At 40.7% G+C, this 7,252-nt stretch overlaps 1 long non-coding RNA gene across 1 annotated transcript in view; it reads right to left on the minus strand.

The window, feature by feature from the left end:
• LOC112470900 overlaps window positions 1-1,757 on the minus strand; it is a 20,919-nt gene extending 19,162 nt beyond the window's left edge. The window contains exons 1-2 of the long non-coding RNA XR_003043064.1: window positions 1,641-1,757; window positions 1,391-1,540 (exon numbers count right to left, since the gene is read on the minus strand). This is a non-coding gene — a long non-coding RNA (uncharacterized LOC112470900). The remainder of the gene's footprint in view (window positions 1-1,390; window positions 1,541-1,640) is intronic.
• Window positions 1,758-7,252: the final 5,495 nt, after the last annotated feature.

The raw sequence follows: 7,252 nt of genomic DNA on the forward strand, positions 1-7,252 counted from the left end.
GGAAAGAGGAGTGGTCTGTGAAGAAAGTTTGAGGGTTTTGTAAAGCTTAAGTGGATTAATCTTTTTAAAAGCCCTAATATTTCTCATTTCTCTTTTCCTTCCCCTCTTTTTTATTAAATACACACCAACTTCCTGGGACTGAACGCAGACTTGTCCTATATTCAGCTTAAAGACTTGGTGATTAGGATATACAGTAGTCTTAGTACAAATATATGTCTGACACAAATGGTCCTTTGGGGGTAAGTATCTTTAAAAAAATCACTTTTTTTGTGACTATGCATAAAATGTGACCAATTGCCTTTAAAAAAAAAAAAGATGAATTCCATGCTTCAATTAGTAAATTGAGGCCTCAATCCACAGCTCTTTCATTGCTACTAGAAACATAAGCTATTTACTATTCTAAACATTTTCTTCTGAACTTGAGAAAAGTTTGGTTTCACATTTTTAGAAGATAATGAGAGACTGATGCTTTAGTGTTTCTAGTCTCTGAGTTATTCATAAATGGGCTGTTTGGACTAGCAAGAAAAGGAAAAAAATAAAATGTGAATGCTTAAAAGTTAGTAGACTTGGATAACATTTATAGATAGCTTGAAATGCATCAATTTAAAACCATATCTTATTTCTTTTTAATACAATGAGAATATAATGGGAGGGAGCTGGTTAGATCTCGAGGAAGAAGTTGGGTCCTATGCAGTAGTCCCTTGACCAGAACAAAAAGCTTTCTTTAACCACATGCAACAATCATCTCGTGGGAAAGCAAGAGAGGAGTCAGGAGACACCTTCTAGGCGACTGATACGGGACCTGCATTTCTCAAGCCGCACTATGAGCTGAGGCAGGTGGGGGAGTGAGATACAATCTCGCCCTTAAAAACCAGCACCAAAAGGGAAAAAGAAGTCACCTCGCTCTTTGCTCTACGCACACAGGAAGAGCCCAATTTAATGCCGCCGCCACGACAGCCCCTTGTCTTGCTCCGCCCCAACAGATGTGAGTGTGTGTGTCGGGGTGGGGGGTGGCGGTGAGCAAGACTTGAGTTTTACCCCACAAATTCATACACATCTCCATTTGTCACAAGTCCTCTTGCCTCCAATTATTAAGGGTACCACGCTCAGCAGGCGCAGGTGTCTCGCTCTGGCCTATTTTTATACCCCTCCCCCACATCCCCCACCTCGTTTCGCGCCCCAGTCCTTCCCTGCCTTCTCCACGCAGTGCACCACCTAGCCTGAAATCCAGGAAACACTTAGAGCCCAACTCTCAGGTCACCTGGCCAGAGCGCCCTGCCCTGCCTTTGGGGCAGCCTTGGGGCCGCCCCTCGACGCCAATACCCACAGTGGAGCGCGCTGGGCTCCTGCTCAGTCACGTGGGCAGCGGGGCAGGCCTGGGCTTTCTCACCTGCATTCCGGGAACTTGGACAGCCACCGGTGAGTGGGCCATGAAGGCGACTGCTCCTTCACACTCTGCGTCTGCGGTGGCGCCTTGGGCTGGGACTAGCTCCTCCTCAGAGGGTATTTCAGCGGCCCGCCCAGGCTTTTCAACCAGGGCCTGGAAAGACACACCGAGGTGGGGTTACTGGGCTAGTGGCGCGTAGCCCCGGGCTAGGAGGTGGGCAGTTCGCGGCGCTACTCCATGGGACTCAGTCTACCTTTTCTGGCACCTTCCGGCCGCTGTTGCTGCCGCCTCCTCAGCTGCTCCTCCTCTTGGATGCGCAGTGATCTGTGTGGTGGTGGCTGGGACCTGGGCTCGAGTGATGCCGCTGGTCTGCGCCTCGCGGCTTTAGGAAGAGGAGGTGGAGGCGCCCCAGCAACCCGCCGGGCAGGGGAGGCGGTTGAGGGCGGTTCCGCTGTAGGCCCTGCCTCCACCCCACAGCCAGGCGGTGTCAGGAGAGCTAAGGTTCCAAGTGAAGGGGTTTGCCTGGTGTTGCTGGAACCTGATAAGAGAGAGATTCTCCCGGCATATGAAGAGAAGAACCGGGGATTGGGGGACCTGGACTACGGCTGGGCCTGGAGAGAGAATGGAAGAGTTTGGGTGACCCAGGGAGTATGAGGATATGAGCCGTTTCCCAGATGCGGCCACGTTGCAGGCAGGCATGATAGGCTGAAGCACACGCAGCCTCGGAGTTGAAACTTAGAGAGTGCGGGAAGTCCTTCTTGGCTCCCCAATCTGGTCGAGGGTGGGGGCACAGACAGTGGACCCATGCTCATTCCTGTGGTTGGGTCTCCCCAGCCTGGGGCTGCACCAGCTGGGCAGATCCATAGCGGCTTTCCTGGTTACCATGTTCCCCGTCCCGAGACATGCTTCAGTTGACTTAAATCTCTTGGGTTATTATTTGGTGCAGAGTGGACTGACTGGGGCTTCTCTTCATCATAAGTTCTGCACGTGTAAGAGAGAAGGAAGTTGGAAAACAGGTAGTACATCCACAGAAAAATTAATGAAGATGATCAGTAGCAGTACATATTATTGAACTCAGCATACATAGCAGTGTTTTCAGCAACTCCCTGCCTCCACCCCATTTTAATTTCCACTCAAGGAGAGAGACAGGCTCTTTTGAGAGTACCCCAATAATATTAACAATGAAAATAGCAATTGCAAGAATTTAATTATGAAGAGGCTTCTGGGAACCCACAAGGAGTTAATTACATGTTTATAACACCCAAGTGCTAGTTTAAAATAAGGATGAAGTTCCCAATCTTTCAGGTTGTTATAGGTCTGTACACAACACAGTGTTGGGGCTCTAGAAGACACTCAATGTTTCTGTTGTTCCTTTTGAACTTTCTCAAAGATAGCATACTATTAATACCGTTATTATTAATGGATGCCAATTTTTTTTTTGTGTGTGTGTGTGCCAAGGACAACTTAAGTGCTACATGTTACCTTATTTAATCTACAGGGGTCCTCTAGGATCATATTGCTTTCTCCATTTTATAGATGAAGAAAAAGGCTCAGTGAGGGTAAACAATTGGATGCAAAATATCATATCATTAAAAAGTGGTAAAGCTGAAAATTTAAACCTAGGTATCTCTAACTTTTAAGATCTACCCTGTTATCAACTTTCAAATATACAAAACAATATTGTTAACTATAGTTGCCATGCTTTACACTAGATTCCTAGAACTTATTCATCTTATAACTTGAAGTTTTATACCCTTTGACCACCTTCACCAATTTCCTCCATTCCCTGTCTCTGGCAACCACCAATCTATTCTCTGTTTCTATAAGTTTGGTATTTTTTTTAAATTCCACATGTAAGTGAGGTCATACAGTATTTGTCTTTCTCTGTCTGACTTACTTCACTAGCATATTGCCCTCAAGGTCCATCCATGTTGTTGCAAATGGCAGGATTTCTCTTTTTTACGGATGAATTATATTCTGTTTCACATATATATATATTATATTTTCTTATCCATCCAGATGAAAATGATATAATTGCACTTTCCTTATTCCTAGTTCCCTAATTCCAGGCCCTTACTACTTATAACCTGATGATAGACCCCAATACAGTCTTTATATCCCACTAGCCCAGCTCACACTTAACAATGCCAGCCTGATCAGAACTTTAATGTGCCACCTAAACTTTAATGTCCATATAAATTCCCTGGGATTATTTTTAAAGTGCAGATTTTGATTTAGCAACTCTGGAGTGGGCCCAAGATTCTGCATTGCTAACAGTTTTGCAGGTGGTGCCAATACTGCTAATTCTAAGTCCACACTTTGAGTTGCAAGGGTCTGACTCAAGCTCCATCATTTGAATCTCTTCTTAAAGCTCACCCCCACTGAAACTTTCTCCTTGCTCCAAGCCCTCCTTCAAACTTCTCCTCTTGCATGGCAGTAGAGCAGCACTCACATTGTAGTTTTGTTCTTATTTCATGCATTTCATTTGTTTAGTCTGCCCAACAAGATTATTTAGGTCCTTGAGGACAGAGATCCAACTTCTCTTATGTAAGAATTATTCAGATAGGATGCCAGCTCTCAGGGGGCAAGGTTCTTATCTGTTTTGTTCATTGCTATATCCTCAGAGCCTAGAATGGTGTGTGGCACATAGTAAGCCCTCAATACAGATTTGTCGAATGAATTAATGAATGAATAAATTAATGGATGGACGTATTTCTTTTGAATCCTTCACTGAGATTGGTATAGTGCTAGGTACATTATAGGTACACTGCATGTTTTATTGATGTCTGGTTAAACTCCTAGGCACTACTCTTGCTGAATCTTTAAATTGTTCACTTTATTATATGTGAAACCTTTCATTTTTTTGTCTCCTTAATTCTTTCCAGTTACTTTAATTTTACAACTACCTGAGAGAGAGAGTTGCATAATAAATAAGTTAAGCATATCTGAGAAGTGACTTTCCCTGAAATCATTTTGGGCCAGAGTTAGATAAGAATGTGGAAGACCAAATGCTAAATTTTGAGACCTAAACTATTGAAACATTTCCTTAGAAACACTGCTTTTGATATCTTAATAAACTTTTTGACCTCTACTGCTAATAAATAAACTGTCTGTTGTTACTATTGATAGAGATCACTTGAGTTTTTACATGGAGTTCCTTGTGGTTTGCTTATGCTTTTTCACATATGTATGTGTATTTTTTAATTTAAATAAAATGATAAGAAATTCAAGTGTGCTTTTTTTAACTCCTCCCCAAAAAGGACACTTGAATATTTTACTTCAAAATGTCAGCCCAGAGTCTAATACTGTATGTATTACAATGTATTCCCACGGCTTGATGGAAAAAGTTCTTTGAGGGGAGATACTATATCTTATGGTATTTCCTAGCCCCATGGAGTGTAACATAATGCCTCAGATTGGATTCTGTATCTGCTTGATTGATGTGACTTGTGCCTCTATGAATACTTAACAACCATATAAATAAAGGTTGTATACAGATTAAGTGAAGTCAGTGAATTCCAAGTTAGACAGTATCCTTGAACTCAACCAAACTTAATAATTTAAATTTACAATCTGTGATTTCAACTTACTACATCTGTCACATCTTCAATATTAAATATTTTACCCGTATTTGTCAATATTGACCAAATGGACTAGTTCAGAGCTAAAGTGTGGATAGACGGAAATGGCCAGACAAACCTTAATGTAGGCAATAGTGAGGTAATGCATTAGGGCCATGGTTCTCAACCAGGGGCAACTTTTCCTACTGGAGAAAATTTTGGTTGTCACAAATGGGGAGGAAAGGGTGCTACTGGTAGTGGATAGAGGCTATTGATGCTGCTAACCATCTTCTGCATAAGACAGCCATCACAAAAAAGAACTACCCAGCCCAAAATTTCAGTGGTGCCAAGGTTTGAAAAACCATGCTCTACACTCTTTGCATTATGGGTTACTAACTAAGAAACAGACTTGGGGATTGCTGTTCCCTGAGGATTTCAGTTCAATATGGTGGCTGCCCACCCCCAAAATTCCCCACAAGATATTGGGCCACATCAAGGGGGTACTAGAAACAAACCAGTATTTTTATGTAACTTTTGTACTAAACCATAGATCATTTGCCCCAAAGAGTGAATACTACATCATGAAAACTTATATTGAGCAGAAAATAACTTTAAGAAAATTTAATGGTTTATTTAAAAATATTGAATCATAGAGCATATTCTAATATACCAGGCATTCCATAAAAGCCTTCAAATGTGAAAACTCATTGAGATGAATTTGACCTCTTATTCTACTTTACAAAATTTAAAGGTAGAATTTCACATTTTGGACTTTTATATTTTGAGCCAAATAACTATATTAAAATGTTTAAAGTATGTAAATATAGGAAGTGTAAGGGCGAATTGATACAATTATCTGAATTTCTATCAATTATCTGAATATTTAAAGGAAATTATCTGGTTAATTATAGAAGTTCTATCAATATTTTGATTCTAGCTTTTGGTCTCTGTACTGATATTTGGAAGTCCAATATTCAAGAGTTCCTCTTACTTTTGTTTTATATAAAAGCATAAGTGATACCTCAAATCTCCTCTTTATTCTTTGAGGATATCAAGTTGAAAACCAAGATATAATAGTTTTTGCAGATGTTGTATCCTCGTTATTGTTCCAGCAAAGCATCCCAAGGGAAAATCTATTGAATCAATTCGTGGTCAAGGAGCATTAAACCTACATAATTACTTCTCCTGAGTAAGCTTGCACCTTTTGGGGCTTGCACAATACTGTACCACAGTATCATCTATAACAAAAACTAGTATCTAAGACTTAGCACAGCAGAATTTTCTTGCTATCTTAACTTCCTGATACTACTGAGGGGAATAGAGCAATAGAGGAGGTGGACGGAAGCATATGCTGCTTAGGTGGTTTCCTGCTTATAACATTTCTTTACACATATGCTTACTCACTTTGAAAAATTTGCATTTATCAACCAAAAGAATTGAGCTTGTAACTTCTTGCCTTCACCAACTGGTTACAGAATTGAGAGAAGTAAACATGGCCAGGAAAATTTCATTCATATGTAGAGGTAGGAGTCAAAAGTTAGAATGTTAAGAGGTATCTTCCTGGTTTCAGTTTTGCTGCCTGCCTAAACTCTCACAGAGTCTCATTGTTGATCTTTAGATGCTTTAGGCACAAGGTAAAAGCCCTCAGAAGCTTGCATGTACTCACAGTCCCTTGAAAAGTGACAAGACCACTGCTTGCTAAACCCTTTATCCAATAATGATTGTTTTGTGTTGCCAACAGGGGGACATGAAGAAACCAGGAAGTTTCTAGGACAGATTGTTTGGGTGACTGGGTTCTTTGTAAAAAATTCAGCTAACTTCTTTGTGCCCTCCAGTGTGCGATTCCCCGCCTCCCTCAGCTTTATAGAAATATAATAGACAATTAGTTGCTCATATTTACATTGTACAATTAAATGAGTTTTTTTTTTCAATTATAGTTGGCATACAATAATATATTAGTTTCAGTTGTACAGCACAGTGATTAGAGATCTATAGAACTCACAAAGTGGCCATCCCACTAAATCAGGTATCCTTCATTGCCCTTACATATTTTTTACATCGTTGACTATTTTCCTTATGTTACACTTTATATCTCTATAACTATTTTGTATCTATCCATTTGTACTTCTTAACCCCTTTGCCCCTTTTCAGCATCCTCCCAACCACTCCTCCCGTCTAGTAGCCCTCAAAATATTCTCCGTATCTCTGAGTTTGTTTCCATTTTTGTTGTTGTTATTGTTGTTGTTGTTTATTTTGTTCTTCAGATTCCACATGTACATGAAATCATGTATTTGTCTTAATCTCC

The sequence above is a fragment of the Pteropus alecto genome, unplaced genomic scaffold, assembly GCF_000325575.1.
Source record: "Pteropus alecto unplaced genomic scaffold, ASM32557v1 scaffold19, whole genome shotgun sequence".
Lineage (NCBI taxonomy): Eukaryota > Metazoa > Chordata > Mammalia > Chiroptera > Pteropodidae > Pteropus > Pteropus alecto.